The sequence below is a fragment of the Cherax quadricarinatus genome, chromosome 47 (assembly GCF_038502225.1).
Source record: "Cherax quadricarinatus isolate ZL_2023a chromosome 47, ASM3850222v1, whole genome shotgun sequence".
NCBI lineage: Eukaryota > Metazoa > Arthropoda > Malacostraca > Decapoda > Parastacidae > Cherax > Cherax quadricarinatus.
Genome location: NC_091338.1, coordinates 11954224 through 11969902, shown reverse-complemented (window position 1 = coordinate 11969902; position 15679 = coordinate 11954224). Strand labels below are relative to the sequence as shown.

General features: G+C 40.2%; 1 protein-coding gene across 5 annotated transcripts in view; it reads right to left on the bottom strand.

The window, feature by feature from the left end:
- LOC128696505 (glutamate receptor ionotropic, kainate 2-like) overlaps nt 1–15194 on the bottom strand; it is a 520103-nt gene extending 504909 nt beyond the window's left edge. For all 5 annotated transcript variants that reach the window (XM_070094680.1, XM_070094682.1, XM_070094681.1 and 2 more), the window contains exon 1: nt 15099–15194. The gene's annotated coding sequence lies outside the window, so the exon portion shown is untranslated. The remainder of the gene's footprint in view (nt 1–15098) is intronic.
- Between the last annotated feature and the right edge of the window lie 485 nt (nt 15195–15679).

Genomic DNA, 15679 nt, shown 5'->3' with positions numbered 1-15679 from the left:
CAGTGTAACTATCACACAGAGTTAACTATCACACAGTGTTAACTATCACACAGTGTAACTATCACACAGTGTAACTATCACACAGTGTTAACTATCACATAGTGTTCACTATCACACAGTATAACTATCACACAGTGTTAACTATCACACAGTGTAACTATCACACTGTAACTATCACACAGTGTAACTCACTCAGCGTAACTGTCACATAGTGTAACTATCACAAAGTGTAACTATCACACAGAGTAACTATCACAAAGTGTAACTATCACACAGAGTAACTATCACACTGTAACTATCACACAGTGTAACTATCACACAGTGTAACTCACACAGTGTAACTATCACACGGTGTAACTGTCACACAGTGTAACTATCACAAAGTGTAACTATCACACAGAGTAACTATCACACAGAGTAACTATCACACTGTAACTATCACACAGTGTAACTATCACACACAGTAACTATCAGTGTAACTATCACATAGTGTAACTATTACACAGTGTAAGTATCACACAGTATAACTATTACACAGTGTAGCTAACACACTGAGTAACTATCACACTGTAACTATCACACAGTGTAACTATTACAGAGTGTAACTATCACACAGTGTAACTATTACACAGTGTAACTGTCACACAGAGTAACTCACACTGTAACTATCACACAGAGTAACTATCACACAGTGTAGCTATCACACAGAGTAACTATCACACAGTGTAACTATCACACAGAGTAACTATCACACAGTGTAACTATCACACAGTGTAACTATCACACAGAGTAACTATCACATTGCAATTACACAGAGTGTAACTATCACTCTATAACTATCACAAAGTGTAGCTATCACACAGTGTAACTATCACAAAGAGTAACTATCACAAAGTGTAACTATCACACTGTAACTATCACACTGTAACTATCACACAGTGTAACTATCACACAGTGTAACTATCACACAGAGTAACTATCACAGAGTAACTACCACACCGTGTTAACTATCACACCGTGGTAACTATCACACCGTGTAACTATCACACAGTGTAACTATCACACTATAACTATCATACAGTGTAACTATCACACAGTGTAACTATCACACAGAGTAACTATCACACAGAGTAACTATCACACTGTAACTATCACACAGTGTATCTATCACACAGTGTAACTATCACACTGTAACTATCACACAGTGTAACTATCACACAAAGTAACTTTCATACTGTAACTATCACACAGTGTAACTATCACACAGCATAACTGACAGAAAATGTATCTCTCAGTGTAACTATCAGACAGTGTAACTGTCACACAGTGTAACTATCACACATTGTTAACTATCACACAGTGTAACTATCACACAGTGTTAAATACCACACCGTGTAACTATCACACAATGCTATCACACAGTGTAACTATCACTCACTGTTCACAATCACACCGTGTAACTATCACACAATGCTATCACATAGTGTAACTATCACACAGTGTAACTATCACACAGTGTTAACTATCACACAGTGTAACTATCAGACAATGGATCTATCAGACAGTGTAACTATCAGACAGTGTAACTATCACACAGTGTTATCTATCACACAGTGTTAACTATCACACAGTGTTAACTATCACACAGTGTAAATATCACACAGTGTAACTATCACACAGTGTTAACTATCACACAGTGTAACTATCACAGTGTAACTATCACACAGTGTTAACTATCACACAGTGTTAACTATCACACAGTGTAACTATCAGACAATGGATCTATCAGTGTAACTATCAGACAGTGTAACTATCACACAGTGTTAACTATCACACAGTGTTAATTATCACAGTGTTAACTATCAAACAGTGTAACTATCACACAGTGTAACTATCACACAGTGTTAACTATCACACAGTGTAACTATCACACAGTGTAGCTATCACACAGTGTTAACTATCACACAGTGTTAACTATCACACAGTATAACTATCACACAGTGTAACTATCACACAGTGTTAATAATCACACAGTGTAACTATCACACAGTGTAACTATCGCACAGTGTTAACTATCACACAGTATAACTGTCACGCAGTGTAACTATCACAGTGTTAATTATCACACAATGTTAACTATCACACAGTGTAACTATCACACAGTGTAACTATCAGTGTTAACTATCACACAGTGTAACTATCAGACAGTGTAACTATCACACAGTGTTAACTATCACACAGTGTTAACTATCACACAGTGTTAACTATCACACAGTGTAACTATCACACAGTGTAACTATCACACAGTGTTAACTATCACACAGTGTAACTATCACACAGTGTTAACTATCACATAGTGTAACTATCACACAGTGTAGCTGTCACACAGTGTTAACTATCACACAGTATAACTATCACACAGTGTAACTATTACAGTTTTAACTATCACGCAGTGTAACTATCACACAGTGTAACTATCGCACAGTGTTAACTATCACACAGTATAACTGTCACACAGTGTAACTATCACAGTGTTAATTATCACACAATGTTACCTATCACACAGTGTAACTATCACAGTGTAACTATCACACAGTGTAACTATCAGTGTTAACTATCACACAGTGTAACTATCACACAGTGTAACTATCAGACAATGTATCTATCGGTGTAATTATCAGACAGTGTAACTGTCACACAGTGTAACTATCACACAGTGTTAACTATCACACAGTGTAACTATCACAAGGAGGGACTATCACCCAGTGTTAACTATCACACAGTGTTAACTATCACATAGTGTAACTATCACACAGTGTTAACTATCACACAGTGTTAACTATCACACAGTGTTAACTATCACACAGTGTAACTATCACCAAATGTAACTATCAGGCAGTGTAACTATCAGACAGTGTAACTATCAGGCAGTGTAACTATCACACAGTGTAACTATCAGACAGTGTAACTATCAGACAGTGTAACTATCAGACAGTGTAACTATCAGACAGTGTAACTATCACACAGTGTAACTTTCAGGCAGTGTAACTGTCAGACAGTGTAGCTATCACGCAGTGTAACTATCACACAATGTAACTATCAGACAGTGTAACTATCAGACAGTGTAACTATCAGGCAGTGTAACTATCAGGCAGTGTGACCATCACACAGTGTAACTATCACACAGTGTAACTATCACGGAGTAACTATCACAGAGTAACTATCACACCATGTTAACTATCACACCGTGATAACTATCACAAAGTGTTAACTATCACACAATGTAACTATTACCCAGGTACTATCTAAGGTACCCTCTCACCCAGGTACTATCTAAAGTACCCTCTCCCCCAGGTACTATCTAAGGTTCCCTCTCCCCAGGTACTATCTAAGGTACCCTCTTACCCAGGTACTATCTAAGGTACCCTCTTATCCACGTACTATCTAAGGTCCCCTCTTACCCAGGTACTATCTAAGGTACTCTCTTACCCAGGTACTATCTAAGGTACCCTCTTACCCAGGTACTATCTAAGGTTCCCTCTCCCCCGTCAAGATGTCACTCATAAATAACGAAGAAAAAGACACAATACCGTGACTGGAACGATACACAAATATCCCGCACATAGAAGAGAGGAGCTTACGATGACGTTTCCGTCCGACTTGGACCATTTACGAAGTCTCACTACCGAAATGGAGAGGAGGGGTATATATAGGGAGGAGGTGGTAGTAGTAGTGGGGAAGGTAGTAAGAAGGAGGAGCCAGTGAAATACTAAGAAAAAGGAGCACTGCAAGGGAGCTGGTGCCCACAGAGGGTTAGAGCAAGAACACCGAGGAAGGGGGGAAAAATAAATAAGTAAAGAAGCAACAAATACACAAGGCAGAAGAAAGACAACCCAAAGGAGAAAGAGGAAAGGGGTAGAGGGAGAAGAAGAAAAAGGAGGAATCAGGTTAATTCACGAGTGTTCTGAAGTTTGGAGCATTTTACAATGTAGTGGGAGAGGAAGGCATCTACAGAGACGAAGCCAGGACTAAGATCCATACAAGGAAAGTTGTGTATTACGGAGGATTCAACCAGACGGCGACTGTTAAAGTTGGAAGTAGGGAAGACAGTTTTAGTAGAAGACCAGTCAATAGGATGGCTGTGATCTCTGACGTGACAGAAAAGAGCATTATTAGTGTCGGCAAGCCTAACACTATTTTTGTGCTCCCTAAGTTCTTTCCATGTATGAATCTTAGTCCTGTCTTCGTCTCTGTAGATGCCTTCCTTTCCCACTACATTGTAAAATGCTCCAAACATCAGAACACCCGTGACTTAACCTGATTCTTCTTTTTTCTTCTTCTTCCCATTTCCTCTTTCTCCTTTGGGTTGTCTTCTGCCTTGTGTACTTGTTCCTTCTTTATTTATTTATATGTGTACGTCACTTATAACCCTGGGTAACTACTAACTCAGGGGTAAACAATTACTTCGCCTGCTGGCTACATAAACAACCTAAGCTTATATTAAAAAGATTAGCGGGACAAACTTACTTGATGGAAAATTGTAAATATTAAACAGCTCAAATTCGTGGCTTCCATTTCTAGGGAAAAATTAAAAAGTTAAACTAATGATATCAGTTCAAAATTAATTTAAAGAATAAGTAAGTTTATTTAGGTAGAGACACACACGAATACTGTTACACAGTTATCATACATAGTAACATGTGCGTAAATTACCTAAGATAGTCCCAGAAAAAGTCAGACAAAGCGACTTAATAATAATATCTTTATTTACTATAAGTACATGTGCAAGGTATACAGTCCTAGCTGACATTAATGACATACTACTATATAGAAATTCCCTTGTTATGCAGAGCACTTCGGGCAAATTAGATCAGTTTTGTCCCAGGATGCGACCCACACCAGTTGACTAACACCCAGGTACCCTTTTACTGATGGGTGAACAGGAACAACAGATGAAAGGAAACACGCTCAATGTTTCCACCTTTGCCGGGAATCGAACCACGGACCCTCAGCGTGTGAAGCAACAGCTTTGCTTACCAGGCCACAGACCACCTTATTTTCACGGGGGTCCATGATTTCCATTAGGTCCTTGAAGAAATCACTGAGTAGATATTTATTCATTTTTTATAATAATGAGAATGTGAGGCACTCAATCAAGATCACATGCTTTCAGTTGCCAGCTGGGGACAGCTGGTTAATGGAGTTTAAAGCCTAGTGAGTACACTAGGGACATTAAGGCTGCAGGAAGCCTGCTCACCATCACTCAAGAATTTTTTAATTCTTAATTTAATTATTAAACTCTCAGTGTACTTCCAGGTAGCGTTACTGAGGCAATACCTTTGGGTAGCTTTAAATGTAGACTGGACTGTGAGGGTAGGTGTAAGTTAGACTAGCCTAGCATGGGCCAGTAGGCCTGCTGCAGTGTACCATGGTTCTTGTTTATGTACATGTATAAGGTATACAGACCATAGCTGGCATCTATGATATACTATATAGAAAGCTCCTTGTTATGCAGAGGTTTTCGGGCAAATTAGGTTGATTTTGTCCCCAGGATGCGACCCACACATGTCGTCTAATACCGCAGTAATGTTCTCACACGTACCGGGGATCGAACCACGCACTTCAGTGTGTGAGCTGAGTGCGCTACCAACCGAGCTACGAAATACGGGTCAGAAGTAAACAACGAAACCAAGAGAAGAAACAGAACATAAATTCCGTGCTACCAGAGGGCCAAGTGAAGGTACGGACGTTGGAACACAGGTGGCGCTGACATACACTCACACCCTGGTTACAAGAGCGGGCAACCAAAGCAAAGTAACTCCTGAAACGAAGCTAGAACACATGACTTAATCTAAGAGGTTATATTAAGTGGGTTAAGCGTTGCCAGGTCTTGCTGCTGTGACTGTCCAGCACCTGTTTCTGATTAACACACTCGCAAATTAAAGTGAACTCTGTCCTAAATTGGAGACACTAAAATTTCCTAAATTGCTAGACACAATAGCGGGCCTGATAGAAATCCTTGGCTCCTATTCTTCCCACCCCCAGTGTAAGGTGTTCTACCCCTCCCTCCCTTACTCTTCCCCCGGATTCCACCCTTTCCCCCAGAATACCATCCTCTCCCCCCGGATACCACTTATTATGGACCATTAATATTCAGGTTAGTCAAGATACCTATTTACTGGACGGAGATGTGTCCAATAGCCGCGTTCAACACGAGAACTGAACTTGACCACTGTGAGTGTAACACTCGGGTCACCCAGCTAGGACCATTTTACGCTCAAATTCTACCCTCACTTGTAATAAAAATGTGTATGCTAAGCATCAGACCTCCGTAGCCATGTAACTTTCACTCAGGACGCATGTTACTCTGACCAGTGCACCACTGAAGAAGGAACACGGCCAGGTGACAGTGATCCCGCATGGTCACTTATTATATTTGGAGGAAAGTGCTAAACCCATAGAGTTAGTACAACTCCAGAAAAATGAAAATTATGCTGGCTTGATCCCCCATCATCACACATCATTACACATCACTACACATCATATCACATAATTACACACTATATATATACATACATATATATATATATATATATATATATATATATATATATATATATATATATATATATATATATATATATATATATATATATATATATATATATATATATATATATATACATACATAGTGCCGAATAGGTAAAGTTGGTCAATTAGCAAGAACTCATTTAAAATTAAGTCCTTGATAAAATTTTCTCTTATACGTTTAAAGATATATTTCTTTCATTTATGTTAATGTAAAAATAAATAATTTTGCACCAAAATAACCTTAAAAAACATACCTAACCTTATTATAACAAGTACAATTTAATTTAGCATAATCCAACTACATATATTGTAGATAAATTTACAGTAATTTAATAATAAACAAACACAACGAAATATATTTTTTTTCGTTAGGTTCAGAATGATTTTTGCAAAATTACTGCATACACAAATTTTCGCTTGCCCTATTCGGCAAGAAGAGCGTTGCTATTTAAGCCAAAATTACAAGTTTTTCCTATTTGGCACGTTATTTTGGATGATTATTTGAGTATTTGGTAACATCACCACACCAGTAACACCACCACACCAGTAACACCACCACACCAGTAACACCACCACACCAGTAACATCACCACACCAGTAACACCACCACACCAGTAACACCACCACACCAGTAACACCACCACACCAGTAACATCACCACACCAGTAACACCACCACACCAGTAACACCACCACACCAGTAACACCACCACACCAGTAACATCACCACACCAGTAACACCACCACACCAGTAACATCACCACACCAGTAACACCACCACACCAGTAACACCACCACACCAGTAACACCACCACACCAGTAACACCACCACACCAGTAACACCACTACACCAGTAACACCACCACACCAGTAACATCACCACACCAGTAACACCACCACACCAGTAACACCACCACACCAGTAACACCACCACACCAGTAACACCACCACACCAGTAACATCACCACACCAGTAACACCACCACACCAGTAACACCACCACACCAGTAACACCACCACACCAGTAACACCACCACACCAGTAACACCACCACACCAGTAACACCACCACACCAGTAACATAACACCACACCAGTAACACCACCACACCAGTAACACCACCACACCAGTAACACCACCACACCAGTAACACCACCACACCAGTAACACCACCACACCAGTAACACCACCACACCAGTAACACCATCACACCAGTAACACCACCACACCAGTAACATCACCACACCAGTAACACCACCACACCAGTAACACCACCACACCAGTAACACCACCACACCAGTAACACCACCACACCAGTAACACCACCACACCAGTAACACCACCACACCAGTAACACCACCACACCAGTAACACCACCACACCAGTAACATCACCACACCAGTAACACCACCACACCAGTAACACCACCACACCAGTAACACCACCACACCAGTAACACCACCACACCAGTAACACCACCACATCAGTAACACCACCACACCAGTAACACCACCACACCAGTAACACCACCACATCAGTAACACCACCACACCAGTAACACCACCACACCAGTAACACCACCACATCAGTAACACCACCACACCAGTAACACCACCACACCAGTACATCACCACACCAGTAACACCACCACACCAGTAACACCACCACACCAGTAGCACCACCACACCAGTAACACCACCACACCAGTAACACCACCACTCCAGTAACACCACCACACCAGTAACACCACCACACCAGTAACACCACCACACCAGTAACACCACCACACCAGTAACACCACCACACCAGTAACATCACCACACCAGTAACATCACCACACCAGTAACATCACCACACCAGTAACACCACCACACCAGTAACACCACCACACCAGTAACACCACCACACCAGTAACATCACCACACCAGTAACACCACCACACCAGTAACACAACCACACCAGTAACACCACCACACCAGTAACACCACTACACCAGTAACACCACCACACCAGTAACACCACCACACCAGTAACACCACCACGCCAGTAACACCACCACACCAGTAACACCACCACACCAGTAACACCACCACACCAGTAACACCACCACACCAGTAACACCACCACACCAGTAACACCACCACACCAGTAACACCACCACACCAGTAACACCACCACACCAGTAACATCACCACACCAGTAACACCACCACACCAGTAACACTACCACACCAGTAACACCACTACACCAGTAACATCACCACACCAGTAACACCACCACACCAGTAACACCACCACACCAGTAACACCACCACACCAGTAACATCACCACACCAGTAACACCACCACGCCAGTAACACCACCACGCCAGTAACACCACCACACCAGTAACACCACCACACCAGTAACACCACCACACCAGTAACACCACCACACCAGTAACACCACCACACCAGTAACACCACCACACCAGTAACACCACCACACCAGTAACATCACCACACCAGTAACACCACCACGCCAGTAACACCACCACACCAGTAACACCACCACACCAGTAACACCACCACACCAGTAACACCACCACACCAGTAACACCACCACACCAGTAACATCACCACACCAGCAACACCACTACACCAGTAACACCACTACACCAGTAACACCACTACACCAGTAACACCACCCCAGTAACATCACACCAGTAACATCACCACACCAGTAACATCACCACACCAGTAACATCACCACACCAGTAACATCACCACACCAGCAACACCACTACACCAGTAACACCACTACACCAGTAACACCAATACACCAGTAACACCACTACACCAGTAACAGATCATTACTACACATCACCACCACACTGTTTACGTTTATTACCAAATACGAAATAAAAGTCTGCCGAATTGTTTCTAAATAAAAGCTTTGGTATATGTGACTACCGGGGAATTTAATTTGCAGCGAATTCCCGCACCAGCGGTCGCCCGACGCACTAACACCACGCACGTACGTGCGCAGGTATGCAATCACGTACACACGCAGGCACACACGCAAACTAGGCACAAACAACACAGCAATACTACATGAAAACATATGAAGTCAGTTCATGTGGAGTGAAGTCACTCAAACACATAGAATGACCAGGAATGTGGAGCTGGAAATTATCACCACATATCTTAACGCAGAAGATCTAAACCACCACATATCTTAACGCAGAAGATCTAAACCATCACATATCTTAACGCAGAAGATCTAAACCACCACATATCTTAACGCAGAAGATCTAAACCACCACATATCTTAACGCAGTAGATCTAAACCACCACATATCTTAACGCAGAAGATCTAAACCACCACATATCTTAACGCAGAAGGTCTAAACCACCACATATCTTAACGCAGATGATCTAAACCATGACATATCTTAACGCAGATGATCTAAACCACCACATATCTTAACGCAGAAGATCTAAACCACCACATATCTTAAGGCACAAGATCTAAACCACCACATATCTTAACGAAGATGTAAACCACCACATACCTTAACGCAGAAAATCTAAACCACCACATACCTTAACGCAGAAGATCTAAACCACCACATATCTTAAAGCAGAAGGTCTAAACCACCACATATCTTAACGCAGAAGATCTAAACCACCACATATCTTAAGGCACAAGATCTAAACCACCACATATCTTAACGCAGATGATCTAAACCACCACATATCTTAATGCAGATGATCTAAACCACCACATATCTTAATGCAGAAGATCTATACCACCACATATCTTAACGCAGATGATCTAAACCACCACATATCTTAACGCAGATGATCTAAACCACCACATATCGTAACACAGAAGATCTAAGCCACCACATATCTTAACGCAGAAGATCTAAACCACCACAACACAGAAGATAAACCACCCCATCTTAACGCTAAACAATATCTTAACGGTCTAAACCACCACATATCTTAATGCAGAAGGTCTAAACCACCACATATCTTAACGCAGAAGGTCTAAACCACCACATATCTTAACGCAGAAGATCTAAACCACCACATATCTTAACGCAGAAGGTCTAAACCACCACATATCTTAACGCAGAAGATCTAAACCACCACATATCTTAAGGCACAAGATCTAAACCACCACATATCTTAACGCAGATGATCTAAACCACCACATATCTTAACGCAGATGATCTAAACCACCACATATCTTAATGCAGATGATCTAAACCACCACATATCTTAATGCAGAAGATCTAAACCACCACATATCTTAACGCAGATGATCTAAACCACCACATATCTTAACGCAGATGATCTAAACCACCACATATCTTAACGCAGATGATCTAAACCACCACATATCTTAATGCAGATGATCTAAACCACCACATATCTTAACGCAGATGATCTAAACCACCACATATCTTAATGCAGATGATCTAAACCACCACATATCTTAACGCAGATGATCTAAACCACCACATATCTTAACGCAGATGATCTAAACCACCACATATCTTAACACAGAAGATCTAAACCACCAAATATCTTAACACAGAAGATCTAAACCACCCCATATCTTAACGAAGATCTAAACCACCACATATCTTAACGCAGAAGATCTAAACCACCACGTATCTTAACGCAGATCTAAATCAAAACATATCTTAATGCAGATCTAAACCACCACATATCTTAACACAGAAGATCTAAACCACCACATATCTTAACGCAGAAGATCTAAACCACCACATATCTTAACACAGAAGATCTAAACCACCACATATCTTAACGCAGAAGATCTAAACCACCACATATCTTAACACAGAAGATCTAAACCACCACATATCTTAACACAGATCTAAACCACCACATATCTTAACACAGAAGATCTAAACCACCACATATCTTAACACAGAAGATCTAAACCACCACATATCTTAACACAGAAGATCTAAACCACCACATATCTTAACACAGAAGATCTAAACCACCACATATCTTAACGCAGAAGATCTAAACCACCACATATCTTAACGAAGATCTAAACCACCACATATCTTAACGCAGAAGGTCTAAACCACCACATATCTTAACGCAGTACGTCTCCCCTCCCACCTTCCCGCTCTCCCCTTCCCTCTTTCCGTTCTCCGCCCCCCCTCTTCCCCCATTCCCACTCTCCCCTCCTCCCACACAACATATAAAAACACTCAAGAGGCATTGATGACGCGGATAGGGACAGCCTGCTGGAAAGGGGAGAGCCAGGAACAAGAGGCTATAGACAGAAGCTTAAATTAAAGTGTCATATATATACATATATACATATATATATATATATATATATATATATATATATATATATATATATATATATATATATATATATATATATATATATATATATATATATATATATATATAAAACCTTATGCTACTTTTTGAATCTATATTATGCAGTATTTGTTAAGACTATTATTATTATTATTATTATTATTATTATTATTATTATTATTATTATTATTATTATTATTGGTATTATTGTAGTCATGGAGAAGCGTTAAGAGGTAAGACTCGTACGGCGTCCTGGAGATAACGAAGAGTAATCCGAAGAAGAGGAAGCCAGCTTTAATCCCTTGGATCAAGAGAACTGTGCTGGTGTATACCAGTGTAGTCTGTGAGGTTGTGACTACCTCCTTCATGCAACTTTCCCTGATAATCTTCATCATCATCACTAGTGGACTCAAGTCCACCTCTAACACATCTTTAACGCGATGTGATCAGTCCATCAAGACTGATGGACTCATCACTTCGACTCCAGGCTGAGGGACTAATTACCTCAAGCTACTCCTCATATTCCACTGTTCTTCTGTGTAGTAGACTGAAGAACCCACTGGCTGACGAAGCGTTTTCCTCAAGAGTTCCAACTGTTGCACAAGTGTCTCATACTTCAACTTATCGGTTTTGTAAACCATTTACATCACACTTTGTTTACAGTGAGGACAATATTGAGTTTTCCGACGTATGTGAGGACAACAGTGAGTATTCCGACGTATGTGAGGACAACAGTGAGTATTCCGACGTATGTGAGGACAACAGTGAGTATTCCGACGTATGTGAGGACAACAGTGAGTATTCCGACGTATGTGAGGACAACAGTGAGTATTCCGACGTATGTGAGGACAACAGTGAGTATTCCGACGTATGTGAGGACAACAGTATCACCTGGACCCCGTTACACCTCCAACAGACGAGGGTGACCGCAACAGTCTTACCGTTACCCGTTACATCTAGATTACATTTTTTTCATTTTTGTAATTATTTATGCCCTTATTAATTTCCTTTAAAGTTATGTTAATTTTAACGTTAACAACGTAATAAAACTTAGCCCAACAGAACCTTACTTAATGTAACCTGACCTAATATATCCTAATTTAAAATAACTTAAGGTAACCTAATTTAACCTAATATAATCTAACTCATCCCTACCTAAAGTAAACTAATCTAGCTTAGTATAACATAATCTAACTTAACCTAACTTATCCTAAACTAATCTAACATTAATTAATCTAACCTAATATAACATAATCTAACCTACCTTATCGTATCCTAACCTAAACTAATCTAACCTAGCCTAGGCTACGATAATCTAATTCAACATAATGCAACCTAAGCTAACTTATTCTAACCAGACTTAATCTTAACTAATTGCAGTAGAGAGGTAGAGTGCATGTAGTTAGAAGAGCAGCTATGATTGGTCAGCTGATGGGCGAAACGTCGGGGAGGGGGGGGAGATATGATCGAGACATGTAAGGTAGATTCTGAATATTATCTAACAAAAGTGAGAGGGAGATTATGACAAAAGTTAATGAGATATTCCTACAAAACTTTGCAGACATTACTTACAAAAGCTATCGAGTATTACAAAGTTCGCGGATATTACTTGCAAAGTTATCGGATATTACTTACAAAACCTAACGGATATTACCCACAAAACTTAGCAGCGAGATATTACCCACCAAAAAAAAAAATCATATTCTTAACGTAGTTACTGTAGAAATATCCTTAACATGGTCACTACAGAAATGTGAAAAAAGTACAATTTTATAAGGCATTTTTCAGTAAGTTCCCGACAACCCCCCCCCCCCCGCCCCCGTCAAAAAATACATGCATATATTTTCAGTGTCCCTGATTTTTTTTTTTCACTCTATGATCCGCTTTGGCTCGTAGCTTAATGCAAATACAAAAAAAAATATTTTTGGTGCTCGTTCTCCCACGGTTGCTGAAATTTCTCTGATTTTTTAAAAAAAAATATGTAAAAACTACATTGAAATCTATAAAAATTCCTAATGTTATAGATTTTAATGTAGTTTTTTCACGTGAATTTAATAAAAAGTATTCGAGAATTTCGAGTTGTTCAGTGTGGCATCTCAGTTCATGAGTCTTATATCTGACTTGTGTAAAAGTTTTCGAACTGTTTATCCGGGTTTACTCACTTATCCAGCGGTCTGTTTAAAGTTTTTTTTTTAACCCAAAAAACACCAGTTTCTTAAAAAAAAAAAAGTAGGCAAAAAGACCAATTTTCAAAAAAGAAAAATGTAGGAAAAAACACCAGTTTTTTTAAATGTATGCAAAAACCACATTTCTAAAAATAAAATGTAGGCAAAAACATCAGTTTCTCAAAAAAAAGTATACGAAAAAACACCATGTCTCAAAAAATTACACAAAAACACCAGTTTCTCAAAAAAATGTTGGCAAACACCATTTTCTTAAAATAAAATTAGGCAAAAACGCCAATTTCTTCTAACTATTATAAAAAAACACCAGTTTCTTTTCCTTATCAAAAAACACTAGTTTCTTCAAATTACGTGTTAGAAAAAAACACCAATTTCATCTGTTATAGAAACACGTTTGTTCAAACTATTTATTTAGAAAAACACCAGTTTCTTCCAACTATCAAAAAAAAAGTTTCTTCAAACTGCTTATAAGAAAAAAACACCAGTTTCTTCTGCTTATCAAAAACACCAGTTTCTTCCCCTTATCAAAAAACACCAGTTTCTTCTCCTTATCAAAAAAAAAACACCAGTTTCTTCTGCTTATCAAAAACACCAGTTTCTTCTGCTTATCAAAAACACCAGTTTCTTCTGCTTATCAAAAACACCAGTTTCTTCTGCTTATCAAAAACACCAGTTTCTTCTGCTTATCAAAAACACCAGTTTCTTCTGCTTATCAAAAAACACCAGTTTCTTCTGCTTATCAAAAAACACCAGTTTCTTCTGCTTATCAAAAAACACAAGTCAATTTTCACTGCGTGTGTCCAAACACTATCAGTGTGTAACCAGTGTTTTGACTGGTAAAACTGCTCCCAGCGTGGTAGGAGTAACACTGGCTACTGGCGGAACTAACGATGCTTCCGGAGAGCCAACGCTACCACAAGAGCAGCGGATCAACGCGCTACCACAACAGCCGCGGATCAACGCGCTACCTAAGCCGCCAGAAGTGCTGAGCGTGGTGAGAGTGCCGGCATCCACGCCAGTCTAGCGCCAGCTACCAACTGAGTGCCAGTGCCATGGTGGATGCAGCAGCCAGCCAGCCAGCCTCCACCAGGCACCCAGCCCAGGGTGCCAGGCTGGTCCCTCACCGCTGCCAGACAGGCCAGGGTGGAAGAGGGCCACAAGTGCCACCGTCACTGCCACTCACTCCTTGGTGGTACTCTCTCTCTTGTGTTTACATATTTTTATCCGCGCCTCCGGGTGTCTTAATGTCCATTGTTTGTGATGGGTATAATGTGGGCAGAGAGCCAACACAACCAGCCCTGACACACACCTACCCGCGAACTAACCCACAGGAAGTCAAAAGCGCAGAGAGGTCACAGGGATATCAGGAAGTACTTCTTTAGCCTTAGAGTGGTCAAGCAATGGAATGACTTAGACAATGAAGTGGTAGAGGCAGGATCCATACATAACTTTAGGAAGGGGTATGATAAAGTAGTGTGCATATTAATCGGGGCACTGATGAAATAAGACATTTGTTTTCAAAATTAAAGTTTATTTGAAAAATACACGA